The sequence below is a fragment of the Diplotaxodon limnothrissa genome, linkage group LG3 (assembly GCF_057381915.1).
Source record: "Diplotaxodon limnothrissa isolate DT_005_m linkage group LG3, D_limnothrissa_male_GT1.1, whole genome shotgun sequence".
NCBI lineage: Eukaryota > Metazoa > Chordata > Actinopteri > Cichliformes > Cichlidae > Diplotaxodon > Diplotaxodon limnothrissa.
In genome coordinates, this window is record NC_140598.1 from 62,385,028 (window position 1) to 62,399,754 (window position 14,727).

General features: G+C 38.6%; 2 pseudogenes; both read left to right on the top strand.

Annotated features, from left to right (window-relative positions):
- The first annotated feature begins 223 nt into the window (after window positions 1–223).
- LOC146636826 (uncharacterized) lies at window positions 224–1,353 on the top strand (annotated as a pseudogene).
- A 10,751-nt stretch (window positions 1,354–12,104) lies between these two features.
- LOC146636827 (uncharacterized) lies at window positions 12,105–13,234 on the top strand (annotated as a pseudogene).
- The last annotated feature ends 1,493 nt before the right edge of the window (window positions 13,235–14,727 follow it).

The window sequence follows — 14,727 nt, forward strand, 5'->3', positions numbered from 1 at the left end:
AACAGTTTAAAAAAAAACACCCCATTCCAAAACGTCTTGTGACAATCTCATTGGAGTGATGATGTCATAGAACGTCATAAGTCCTTTGATGTTTTTCCTTAAATAGGGGTGAGAAACAGCAAGATTTAGTTCGTTTCAGCAGCATCTGTGTTTGCAGCCTACAAAACGTTCACCACAGAAACATTTGGAAAGCTCTTCAAAGTCATCGTATAGAAACTCCAACATGTTTCCAAGAAAAAAACAACCAATTCAAAAAGATTACGCCGCCTCTCCTTCCTGGAGTGGCCGGCCGATTTCCCCAAATGGCGTCTCATCCTCCCAAAGGGCATTAGAGGAGAGTAGGAAGGAAAACTACCTTCTCCAGAAAAAAATGCAACAAATTGAAGAAGAAAAACTTCAACTGGAGGACAAGTGTAGACGAATGGAAGCCCAAAATAAAGAGCTGGAAGAAAGACAACAGCGCCAGCCGGACATAAACATTATTAATGAGGGCTGGGGAATCAAGTTTGCTCAGGCCCGAGAGCAGATTGTGCACCTCAATAAAGAAAACAGGCAAAAGCGCGCAGAACTAAAAGAAATGACCAACCAGCTCCAAGACAAGAAAACGATGACTGATAAGATACAACGGGATCTCCAATACATGGACCGAAAAAATCGGCTCCTCCAAAGACAGCTCCATGAAGCTGTGGAAGAAAAGAATAAATTCCTCCAACAGAAGGAAGAGCAGGACAAAAAGCAACAAGACATGCAGCACAAACTGAAGAGCATGCAGGAAAAATACCGCATGCTGAAAGAAAGCCTGGATGAAACACTGCGCCAAAATAAAGACCTTCTTCAACAGAAAGAGCAACAGCAGGAAAGACTGAAAGAAGGAAAACGCATCGTCCAGGACTTTCAGTCTAAAAATCTAAAACTGCAAGAGTTTTGTAATCAGCTGGAGGACAAAGCAACTAAAGTGGAAGAAGAAAGGGACAAACTGGAGAAACGGTGCTCACAGATGCAGAAAAGGATCGATCAGATAGCGAGAAACAACTCCGAGCTCGTTAAGGGGCGTTTGGTGGAATTCAATAACTTGAAGAGTGAACACACTCAAATGCAGTCACAAAAACAACAAGAAGACAAAATACATGAAGACAAAAATCAAGAAATCAAGAAAAGAAAGAAGCAGTTAAAAGACAAGCACAAAGAGGTCCAACAGAGAAATGCAGACATGCACAAGGACAAGCTGATACAGGAGGAAACATCCAAACAACTCAAAGACAAGCTTGAAGAACAACAAGCAGCATTGGAAGAGATGGAACAAAGATGTGAGAAACTTGAAGAAAAAAAACGCAGAAACCATCGACGAGCTGAGAAATCTCATCGTGGAGAAAAAAGCGCTCGTGGAAAAGTGCATGAAAAAAAAGAAAAAATGGTTCCACTTGTTCCAGAGGAGAGACGCTACTGCTTCCTCACCTGATGTAGCCTCGTCTTGCTCCACCTCTGTTAACCCCCCCAACCAGTCCCGGCAGTTGACTGTCCCCTCCTGAGCCTGGTTCTGCCAGAGGTTTCTGCCCGTTTAAAGGCAGTTTTTCCTCCCCACTGTCGCCAAGTGCTTGCTCAGAGGGGATTGTTGGGGTTTTCTCTCCTAACTTCTTTCCTTATTTCTTCATTTTACCTTTTTTCTTCATTTACTTGTTTAACTTCTTTCATTATTACTTCATTTTACCTTTTTTCTTCATTTACTTGTTTAACTTCTTTCATTATTACTTCATTTTACCTTGTTTCTTCATTTACTTGTTTAACTTCTTTCATTATTACTTCATTTTACCTTTTTTCTTCATTTACTTGTTTAACTTCTTTCATTATTACTTCATTTTACCTTGTTTCTTCATTTACTTGTTTAACTTCTTTCATTATTTCTTCATTTTACCTTTTTTCTTCATTTACTTGTTTAACTTCTTTCATTATTACTTCATTTTACCTTGTTTCTTCATTTACTTGTTTAACTTCTTTCATTATTACTTCATTTTACCTTGTTTCTTCATTTACTTGTTTAACTCCTTTCATTATTACTTCATTTTACCTTGTTTCTTCATTTACTTGTTTAACTTCTTTCATTATTACTTCATTTTACCTTGTTTCTTCATTTACTTGTTTAACTTCTTTCATTATTACTTCATTTTACCTTGTTTCTTCATTTACTTGTTTAACTTCTTTCATTATTACTTCATTTTACCTTGTTTCTTCATTTACTTGTTTAACTTCTTTCATTATTACTTCATTTTACCTTGTTTCTTCATTTACTTGTTTAACTTTTTCATTATTACTTCATTTTACCTTGTTTCTTCATTTACTTGTTTAACTTCTTTCATTATTACTTCATTTTACCTGGTTTCTTCATTTACTTGTTTAACTTCTTTCATTATTACTTCATTTTACCTTGTTTCTTCATTTACTTGTTTAACTTCTTTCATTATTACTTCATTTTACCTTGTTTCTTCTTTTACTTGTTTAACTTCTTTCATTATTACTTCATTTTACCTTGTTTCTTCATTTACTTGTTTAACTTCTTTCATTATTACTTCATTTTACCTTGTTTCTTCTTTTACTTGTTTAACTTCTTTCATTATTACTTCATTTTACCTTGTTTCTTCATTTACTTGCTTGTTATTCTTATCTAAATAATAAACCAATTAAATTTATCCTTTGAGTATTTTTCATCTCATCTTTACAGAATCTTTCCAAAACATTTTCAAACATTCAGATCTGTCTTTTATTTTCTTCTTGAAACCTCATAAATGGTGAACTAAAAACCCGGATTATGGTTTGAAACATAGTTTCAGCTGAAACTGGCATAACATGCTGTGTGTGTGTGTGTGTGTGTGTGTGTGTGTGTGTGTGTGTGTGTGTGTGTGTGTGTGTGGGTGTGTGTGTGTGTGTGTGTGTGTGTGTGTGTGTGTGGAGAGAGAGAGAGCTCACAAAACTAGGTGGTGTTCTTCATTGTAATAGTAAAGGTAACATGGGTCCCCACCGTTTCTCAAAGACTTGTTTCTGTAGTCTGAGTATGTAATTTGTTCCATCAGACAGACATGGATCCATAGATTATATCTGGTTTTAACCATCTGATAGTTATGCATTTTAGGGCTGCAGTGAGTCATATATTTAGCAGGTAACTTTTGGCTTTGCAGTCAATATGTTCTGCAATCCTTCCCAACACTGCTACTGTAGGACTTAGTGGAATATTTACCTTGGAAAATGTCTTTGAGAGCATCAAATATCTGCCTCCAGAATACACAGAGTTTAAGGCAGAGCCACAATATATGAGTGTGGTTGGCAGAGTGTGTCCCACAGTTCCTCCAGCATGAACTCAGATGTGTTGGACCCATCTTAGCAGTTATTTCTGGTGTTCTGTAGAATCTGGTACATTAACGCCCCCTTTATTTTGGGCAAGTGCAGGATTTTGAGTCTAATTCTAGGCCGCTGTTTAGCCTACATGAAGTTAGAAATTCTTCAATACAGCTTGGACTCTCCACCATTTGACCCTTAGAACTGAAGAAGCTTCTCGGATGAGAGGTGAAACGTCTTCAAGTAACTCAAAGAAGTCCAGACGCTTTTCTTAGCAAGCTCCTTAGACTACGATGACCTGGATGACTGAGAACCTTCACAGACTTCTCCACACTTTAAATGCGCTCTAATGATGGGAACGTGTGGTAACATTTAGTCTTAACTGAAATAACATATTGCATCTATAAATGGGATTAAAATGTTTACCAAAGACTAACGTTTTTCATTCAGAACAAACAGCAGATTTCAGGTTAGGGCTGCACAACTAGTCTGTCCAATATTAAAATGACAGTTGTTTGTCACAATTATTCACAGATTGTTGTGGCAAAATGTGTTTTGATTGCACTGTCATGTCAGAATACTGCTTCCACCTTTACTTTGTGCTACACTCATGTTAATTAATCTTCATAAATTAATGTTTGCAAACACAAAATATAAAGTTTTCCACTCTGCTATTTGTACCTGCACAATAGATGTGAATAAAACTCAAACCTATACGAGCTCCTTCTCTGTTTCCCTGCAACATTTTGTATAGATCTAACTTTTTGCCACATAAATAACCTTCTGATGTGTTTACAGAAAATGTATTTGATAGTAGCTTATTTTGTAACTTTTAGTGGGCCTATGCAATGTTCCCTCTAAGCTGCGCACGTGCGCAATTGCGCACTGCTGGCACAGTCTCTGCGCACAGAAATTCTGCGTTGCGCACCAAAAAAAATCTAACCTGAATTGAAATTAAAATTAATACTTTAACAATTCTGTTTTGCAGTGTTGGTCAGTAAGTGACTGGCTGCTCCCATATGGGAACGATGCCACCTTATCCCATAGTCCAGCCAATAATGCGTGTATGCGCAGCCAATCAACGTTGTTGGCAGGCTATGACAGCGTCCTTATGTGCCGACACCAGTGTTTTAGCTGGCAAAGCGGCGTGGCTGATGAGGAGTGAAGCCATGTTAATGACAACGTGTACAACCATTGGAGATGTGAGCAGGACAGACGGAACAATTGACGGGAAAATTGGGGACTTTACACCAGTTTTTAAATTGTGTTGATAGACCACGTAAAACCAGAGTTGTGATAAAAACATCTGCAATGTTTTGTTTTCTTTCTGAATACTATCGTTGTTTATATTTACTGCAGGAAGAAACGGTAAAAACGGCGTTTTATAAGGAAAACACTCGAAAGCGCTCTCCACCTGTGAGCAAAAACAAACCCCACCCCCCTCTGCCTTTCCTATTCGTCCAAAAAAGTACCATGTCGACCAATCAAAGAATGATATGGCAACGTGGCGTCTAGTTGTTAAGAAACGGGGGGAAGTTTTAGGAGTGATGGCGGTGCTTTGAGATGTGAGAGATTTGCAACGTTTAGCGCAAATCTTGTGTAGTTAGTGTGTAGTGTAGTCAATAGTTTTGTTGTGTGTGTCAGAACAATGAGGCGACTGCTGAATGTTACAGGTGTTACAGGAGTGATGCATCTCCTGCTGTCAGGCCTGCAGGTATCAGGCTGTTGTTCTTTTCCTTTATCTCATAGTGGACAGAAATTATTTTTTGGAGTGGCACAAATAATTTGTGTGGCATCAGATTTGATGCAGAACAGCTGATTGTTCTGTAAATAGTTTGAAATGTTTATTTAAAAACGCCTTGGCTGCATTTAAAAAAATAGCTGCAAAAAACTTTGTTTGCCAAACTGAGTTACTTTTTTGAAGAAGTAACTATATAATTAATTGCTCAGCATTGGTCATTATTTACTATATTTTGTAGACAGAGAGTTACAGGACTCTCTCCCAGACCACAGACTCATGATACAAGTCAGAGCTGTATAAAAGAAAAAAGAAAGTTGTGTTTTCGAAATTGGAGTTCAAGTTATTTTTACTTCCAATAGTGTTAACATACTACACAGGTCATGAACAAGATTTTTTTTTACATTTTCATGGTAAATGGGCTAAAGCAGTTAATTAAAAGTAGTCTAACATAAATGTAAACGCTGTAATTTGATTATTTTAATAAACCATGTAACTTGGATGGATTCGATGCCGGCGTGACCACAGTGCACATGTCTGATGTCGCTCATTGGTCCAAGGGATCGCTCAGGGAGTTTGTGTGTTCGCTCAGACACGTGAAAAATTAGAGGGAACATTGGGCCTCTGACATTCAGTACCCAGTTATTAAAATGTTAAGTGTAAATCATCCCCAGCCCACAATAGCAGCTGAATTTACTACGATTTCAGATCTTTTTACATGTCAATAAGAAACCACCGATGTGTAAAACAGGCTGACAACAGAATGACGTAAACCACACTGCTGCAACTGTGCAGCTCTCAGGTTTGATCTATTGTTTCTCTCTGTTTTTATGACATTTTTCACTGTGGATTACAACAACATCAACATTAGAAAATGAAATACATTTATAGTAGGTGATCATTAATCACTATTATTGGCACTATTAAAGGGCTCCAAAAATCAAACTTTGCTTAGGGCACCACGGAGGGCCAACCCTTTTTACACTTCAACAATTGTACACAAAATACAATCATCCATCCTTCTATCTATTTATGTTCTTCCGCTTATATAATTCAGCATCACAGGGAAGCTGGATCCCAGTTGTTTTTCACAGAGGGCCAAGCAGTGGAGGGAGCTGCCGACCTCCCAGCAATACATGTAAAAGCTTTATTTTATACTGACTCTGGTCATCTTTATCTATCATAAAAATGTTCTTCATGATCTGAAACACGTAAGTGTGGCAAATATGCAAACAGCTAAGAAATCAGGATGGGCTAAATCGTTTCTTACTGCACTTCTGTTAGGCGACTGAATAAAAACACAAAGTCAGCAGTCTGGCTATGAATGTCTTTAATGTTTCCCAGATCAGAATCACAGCATACAGTGTATAATAACTTCTAAAGTAAACAGAAATATCATCACCTCATTTATTTATATAATTTTACTTTACTTTTTTTAATAATCATCTTTTTTTTATTCCATTATTTAACATTTTTCTTCATCTCAAGTCTCGAGTTTCTGAGTTCAACAAAGAAAGTAGAAACAAGACAACAGGTGCAGATTTGCAATGGACACCAAGCTGAGGGTTTCTCTGTGGGTGTCACTGTCTCTGTGCACGTTTGACACTGTGGACGTGACACAGGATCATCCAATCATGAAGTTTTGCTTTGCTGACAGTTTCTAAGTGTTGGAATAAAATAAATCCAGCAGTTATACCACAGAAAGGACAAAGTGTGGCTCTAACAGCTGTTGAACACACACAGACTGTGATGTTCTCCACACGTCACCCATCGCTCTGCACTTTTCCAGCATCCAACTGTTTTTCTGCTACATAACATCACTGCAGGAGAAAAACAACGGACAGACAGACTGACAGCACAGTGTGACACGAGCAGGTCAGACCACCTGTGTGATCTCATGAGTCTGTGAGGATATGAGGCATCTTATGGTATCAAAGCCCTGGAGTCTGTCAAGCATGGCTACATGTAAACACTGCTACATGTTAGGTGAGCTAACATTTAACTGACTGCACTTTTTTCAGTCTCAGTTTAGGTCATTTATGTCCTTACTGCGAATCACTGAAAGGCAAAGCTGGCTTTTATCGCTCTGATGTTACGCACATCATGCAGCACAGATTCATCTCTGATCACAAGACTCATTTTTCAAAATAAAAGCGAGCTAAGGCTTGAAAAGAGGACGACGATTTTATGACAATCGCAGAGAAAAGAGCAACGAAAGGATTTAAAACTTGATGAAAATGTTTTTTCTCACTGGAAACTAGCAAATCCTAATAAACAGCATGACTGGCCCTCTGCTGTGAGGGGGCTTCAGTGGAGATGACTTCTGCTACAGCGACCTTCCTGCTACAGGATGGTCACATGATAACGATCAACGTTATGACAAAAATAAAATAAATGTTGAAGAAACAAAGACAAAACTGATCGGTGGTAAGGATGAACTCATTTGAAACCTCAAGCTAACGGCCATTTTTTTCTTCTCATTACAAACTGCACCTGTTGTCTTTTGTCATCACAAAATAAGCATATCATTCATTCACTCCAAAAAACCCCAAAAAAACAAAACATAAAATAAACAAGAAACTTAATATTTACAAATATTTTGTCTGTTTTTTTTCTTACACTTAAAAATGTACAGTTCTGATCTTCCAGATGTTTCGTCTCCATCCGTCTCCCAGTTTGGTATTTTCTTCTCTGTCCAGTGACCTCAGAGTGAGCGCTGAATGTGCCACAATGGCGCCCTCTAGTGTTAGCTTATAAAACCGACAAGGAGAAAGAACAGAGCCGAATGAAAGGACTCGTTTGTGTTCTCTCCTCTGCTGTAGCTGTGTGGTGCTGAGGTTAACTACACAACCCCTCGCCGCCTCCTTATACACAGGAGTGAGTACAAAAGGGTTCGTACGGACGCATCAGCCGGCCGTCCTTCTGCTCGACACTGTTAGCTGAAAGATGATCGGATCATCCTCTGTCCTGTATTTAAGGCTGAGAGTCTTTGTCCAGTCTCTTTTCCACAGCTACTGTCCACAGCACTGATCCACCTGCAGCACAGCCCCAGTCAGTTGTTTTATGATTTACATTGTGCACGTTTCCCTTCCAGTGAGCTTACAAAACCTCTGACAGGAGAAGTCAGGCATGTGTTTCCCCCACCTCCCCTTTTAGGCAGTAATAAAATAGAAAACAAACAATCAAACAGGCTAAAGCTAGAGCACAAGCAAAGACAGCACCGGTGACTAAGTTCTCCCATACTGGACGTACGCTACCACGTGGGCTCAAACAGCAGCACATCAGCTCAGTTTACATACTGTTGACATCTTCATCAGAGGATCAGCAGGGAGCGCTGCTGAGCTGCAGTCGTCTCCACCAGAGTGACGGAGCAGGAATCACAAACAGCACAAACCCACCGTGTTGTTTCCACCCTGTTCAGGAGATCTGAGCCCCCATCCCTTTTTTTCATGTTGCAGCTCTGCACTGCAGGCCCTGAACGCCTCCCGGTTACCCTCAGTGTGCTTAGAGTTTAATTTACAACCGACGAGCTCACAGATCATCTGCAGGCAGGTGAACGAACCCTTAATGTGAGGATAATAGCAGAGCTGAACTGAGGTCAGAAATGGTCAGGAACGGTGTCGACACAGTGAAGTCAGGTGTCTGGGAATTTGTCTGATTATCAGTTTGGGGGGGGTCGGTGTTAAATAACAAAGGCGGTGTAGGATGGAGAGAGGAGGAGGGAGGGAGCAGTGATGATATGGAGGAAGGTGATTGGTTAAGCAGCAGGAAGGAGCTCATGCTGGAGTCTGAGTTTTTACTGTTGGCCTTTTTCTGCTTTTTGTTTATTGTTGTCTGACGCGGGCCCGCCTACGCTTGAGTGATGCAGATGTGATATCACACTCACACAGCGACTGCCACACACACACACACACACACACACACACACACACACACACACACACACACACACACACAAGTCAGAATACACATGTGCCAGACACAAGGGGGTCAGACAGGAGCAGCATCAGTCTCTGCTCTGTTTTGTTAATAACGTAGAAAAATAATTTTGTACAATCAAGCTACATCGACGGACGCTTTACCTCACGTACCCTAAAATGAAAAAGTAGTGACAGTAAGATGGAGGCTGCACATGACACCATGACTGAGTTCACAGCTGTTGCTTTGATTCTAACGTTTAAGACTTTTGGCATCGACTCCGTTTTAATAAATGAGTGCTGGGAGGCGTCGTTTGACTTCAGGAGCTCCTGCGATGCTCTTACTCTGCGGGAGAAAACCAAAAACCAAAAGTAGCAAACATGGAGCGATATGACTCGTTTAGATTTTGGGAAACGTGCATCGACAGGTACAGTGTCCTTTTCCCCGCGTCTTTAAAGCTGCCAACTCTGCCTCAGCTTTCATACGAACAGATGAAGTTGAAGATCTTGAAGAAGTTTTGTGGCTTTCAACATTTGAAACTGCAAGAAACTCCATTCCGGGTTTCTCTGAGGCGTGGGCTTTCATCATCAGAGTTCATCCTTTAACCTATAACAATTAAAATATTCTCAAGTATGATCAACGGTTAATTACAGCACCGGCCGGAGTACCGGGAGCAGTTTGGAAGAACAAAAAGACGCGGAGACTGTTCTAAATTGTCATCCCAAACTAACTCAAAGTTTATTCTTTGTGCAGCAGTTTTTATAGGCAGACAACAAGTTTCAGTTCAGACCCTGCCCACTGGGTGGGGTGGTGTCCTTCGACAGTTGGAATCCTTTGTTCAGCTAGGGCAATAAAGATGCACTCACAAGGCCTATAAATCTTATACAGAGGTCTCCTACATCCATGAGTTCTGACACAACCCAGATGGTCTTCACATAAACATCTTCTGCAAGGGAGTGATAAGTAAAAGAGTGATTTGTTGGTGTTTTCCCTCCAACCTTAGTATCTACTTTCACACCATAAAATCTTCAGTTGACACAGCAAGAGGAGATGAGGTTAAAACAAAGGGCATTGCAGAAACAGGGTCCTTTGTATAATATCATCAAAAACAATACTCAGTAAATGCTACCATGGTATCAAAATATCACAACAGAAACACTATCACTTGGCTTGATATCATCCTCCACTTCTGTCTCAGTATTTGATGCAACATTGTTTTCCAATAAATTGATTTGCTTTGGACAAACAGCAGGATTTTGTTCTCTTTGATTTATCCAGTTCTGAATTTCATTTAAAAACACATTTGTGTATTTCATGATACTTGAAAAGCATTCCTCTTCTTTTATTACTTCCTCTGGCACCAAAGACAACACCTCAACATGTGAACTTGAAGCCTTTTCGCACAGTGCCTTTAAATCCACCAAATACTGCTTAATTTGAGAAAGATTTTCATTGTGTTGCATGAGCGCTTTCATTTTTTGTATTAGTCCTTTCATTTTATTAACATATATTTTGCATTCATTTTGTGATTTTTCGATTTTATTCAACAATGCCTTTCCAGTCATTTTTCTTTCTCTCTTTCCCCCCAAATCATTAGAGGAACAATCATCATCACCTGTTTGACTCATGATTTTCCCGTTTGTTTGTTCGATTTTTTATTTATTTATTTATTTTAATCTTCAGTGATCATCCATTAAAACATATATCCACTGGAAGCCACAATAGACTTTGACCATAAAATCCTTTCAACGTAACGGCACTTTAATTGTCCATTTGAACATCATCCAAGCAGCATAATTAATAAGACGCAGCGCAGTCATCAATCCAAGAGCGCAGCCAAAAACATTGCACATTTAACCAACATTCATTCCATTCAGTGTCTCCTCTTAAAACATCTCAGCGCTAATGCAATGTCGCTTCCTTTTCCACAACCAGACATGCACAGGTATTCTTACCTGCGCTCCTCAGAATTGCGTCAGGTGTGTCGGTGCTGCTGGGCTCACTCATTCAGATGCGCTGCACTTACTTGGCGTCTTTCAGGTTCCTTGATCTGATTTCTTTGATCCTGCTTGTGGCTGGCTTCTCCAGAATGCCGTTTTTTGTTGACTAAAGATGTAGCGACTTCCACAGTCGCTAGAGGCCGGGGATGGAGCCTGCCTATTTGCCTGACGCGCTGTCAACTTTACGCAATAATGCGAGAGGTGGAACTGTTTGCTTGTTTATTAAAGTGCTTTGAGAGTTTACAGAGTAATGTCATCGGCTCCTGATTCAGACTCTTAATGGGGACATTTCATTTTCCAGCAGGAAGCTTTTTGTTATAGCCTTTAGATCAGGGGTCGGCAACCTGCGGCTCCGGAGCCTCATGCGGCTCTTTAGTCCTTATAGTGCGGCTCTGCGTGGTTTGGGAAAATAAATTAGTATTTAGCTGAAGTGTATTTTATTTATGCCAGTTCTTTTTTTTACTTGTAGTTCTAAATTGGAAGATTATTGTGATTTTGCAATATACAAATAAAATTATATTTTGTTATTTTTTCATCGCTCAAAATAAGCATCACACTCGTGGAAGCCGGTGTACCCGGCGAAACGCCGTGCATTTATCGAGCCTTTCAACCCCAGATAGGCCAATTATGGCTCTTTGGGTCTTAAAGGTTGCTGACCCCTGCTTTAGATGAACAGAGTTTTTTAATTAAATACATACTCTTTAATAAATGTTCTCTTTTATAAAAAGTAGGATAATTAAAAAAACTTTTATTATACCTCTATTAGAAAAAAAACTGTCTTGTTTTCTGTCGTCTGTTATGTAATATTAGGGATGTTTGTGACAATTAATTTCATCATCGGCTGGACTAACCAATAGTCCACAACTAGGAAACAATGAAATTTTAAGTTAAGTTTGAAAACAGTTTAAAAAAAAACACCCCATTCCAAAACGTCTTGTGACAATCTCATTGGAGTGATGATGTCATAGAACGTCATAAGTCCTTTGATGTTTTTCCTTAAATAGGGGTGAGAAACAGCAAGATTTAGTTCGTTTCAGCAGCATCTGTGTTTGCAGCATACAAAACGTTCACCACAGAAACATTTGGAAAGCTCTTCAAAGTCATCGTATAGAAACTCCAACATGTTTCCAAGAAAAAAACAACCAATTCAAAAAGATTACGCCGCCTCTCCTTCCTGGAGTGGCCAGCCAATTTCCCCAAATGGCATCTCATCCTTCCAAAGGGCATTAGAGGAGAGTAGGAAGGAAAACTACCTTCTCCAGAAAAAAATGCAACAAATTGAAGAAGAAAAACGTCAACTGGAGGACAAGTGTAGACGAATGGAAGCCCAAAATAAAGAGCTGGAAGAAAGACAACAGCGCCAGCCGGACATAAACATTATTAATGAGGGCTGGGGAATCAAGTTTGCTCAGGCCCGAGAGCAGATTGTGCACCTCAATAAAGAAAACAGGCAAAAGCGCGCAGAACTAAAAGAAATGACCAACCAGCTCCAAGACAAGAAAACGATGACTGATAAGATACAGCGGGATCTCCAATACATGGACCGAAAAAATCTGCTCCTCCAAAGACAGCTCCATGAAGCTGTGGAAGAAAAGAATAAATTCCTCCAACAGAAGGAAGAGCAGGACAAAAAGCAACAAGACATGCAGCACAAACTGAAGAGCATGCAGGAAAAATACCGCATGCTGAAAGAAAGCCTGGATGAAACACTGCGCCAAAATAAAGACCTTCTTCAACAGAAAGAGCAACAGCAGGAAAGACTGAAAGAAGGAAAACGCATCGTCCAGGACTTTGAGTCTAAAAATCTAAAACTGCAAGAGTTTTGTAATCAGCTGGAGGACAAAGCAACTAAAGTGGAAGAAGAAAGGGACAAACTGGAGAAACGGTGCTCACAGATGCAGAAAAGGATCGATCAGATAGCGAGAAACAACTCCGAGCTCGTTAAGGGGCGTTTGGTGGAATTCAATAACTTGAAGAGTGAACACACTCAAATGCAGTCACAAAAACAACAAGAAGACAAAATACATGAAGACAAAAATCAAGAAATCAAGAAAAGAAAGAAGCAGTTAAAAGACAAGCACAAAGAGGTCCAACAGAGAAATGCAGACATGCACAAGGACAAGCTGATACAGGAGGAAACATCCAAACAACTCAAAGACAAGCTTGAAGAACAACAAGCAGCATTGGAAGAGATGGAACAAAGATGTGAGAAACTTGAAGAAAAAAAACGCAGAAACCATCGACGAGCTGAGAAATCTCATCGTGGAGAAAAAAGCGCTCGTGGAAAAGTGCATGAAAAAAAAGAAAAAATGGTTCCACTTGTTCCAGAGGAGAGACGCTACTGCTTCCTCACCTGATGTAGCCTCGTCTTGCTCCACCTCTGTTAACCCCCCCAACCAGTCCCGGCAGTTGACTGTCCCCTCCTGAGCCTGGTTCTGCCGGAGGTTTCTGCCCGTTTAAAGGCAGTTTTTCCTCCCCACTGTCGCCAAGTGCTTGCTCAGAGGGGATTGTTGGGGTTTTCTCTCCTAACTTCTTTCCTTATTTCTTCATTTTACCTTTTTTCTTCATTTACTTGTTTAACTTCTTTCATTATTACTTCATTTTACCTTTTTTCTTCATTTACTTGTTTAACTTCTTTCATTGTTACTTCATTTTGCCTTGTTTCTTCATTTACTTGTTCAACTTCTTTCATTATTACTTCATTTTACCTTGTTTCTTCATTTACTTGTTTAACTTCTTTCATTATTACTTCATTTTACCTTGTTTCTTCATTTACTTGTTTAACTCCTTTCATTATTACTTCATTTTACCTTGTTTCTTCATTTACTTGTTTAACTTCTTTCATTATTACTTCATTTTACCTTGTTTCTTCATTTACTTGTTTAACTTCTTTCATTATTACTTCATTTTACCTTGTTTCTTCATTTACTTGTTTAACTTCTTTCATTATTACTTCATTTTACCTTGTTTCTTCATTTACTTGTTTAACTTCTTTCATTATTACTTCATTTTACCTTTTTTCTTCATTTACTCGTTTAACTTCTTTCATTATTACTTCATTTTACCTTGTTTCTTCATTTACTTGTTTAACTTCTTTCATTATTACTTCATTTTACCTTGTTTCTTCATTTACTTGTTTAACTTCTTTCATTATTACTTCATTTTACCTTGTTTCTTCATTTACTTGTTTAACTCCTTTCATTATTACTTCATTTTACCTTGTTTCTTCATTTACTTGTTTAACTTCTTTCATTATTACTTCATTTTACCTTGTTTCTTCATTTACTTGTTTAACTTCTTTCATTATTACTTCATTTTACCTTGTTTCTTCATTTACTTGTTTAACTTCTTTCATTATTACTTCATTTTACCTTGTTTCTTCATTTACTTGTTTAACTTCTTTCATTATTACTTCATTTTACCTTGTTTCTTCATTTACTTGTTTAACTTCTTTCATTATTACTTCATTTTACCTTGTTTCTTCATTTACTTGTTTAACTTCTTTCATTATTACTTCATTTTACCTTGTTTCTTCTTTTACTTGTTTAACTTCTTTCATTATTACTTCATTTTACCTTGTTTCTTCCTTTACTTGCTTGTTATTCTTATCTAAATAATAAACCAATTAAATTTATCCTTTGAGTATTTTTCATCTCATCTTTACAGAATCTTTCCAAAACATTTTCAAACATTCAGATCTGTCTTTTATTTTCTTCTTGAAACCTCATAAATGGTGAACTAAAA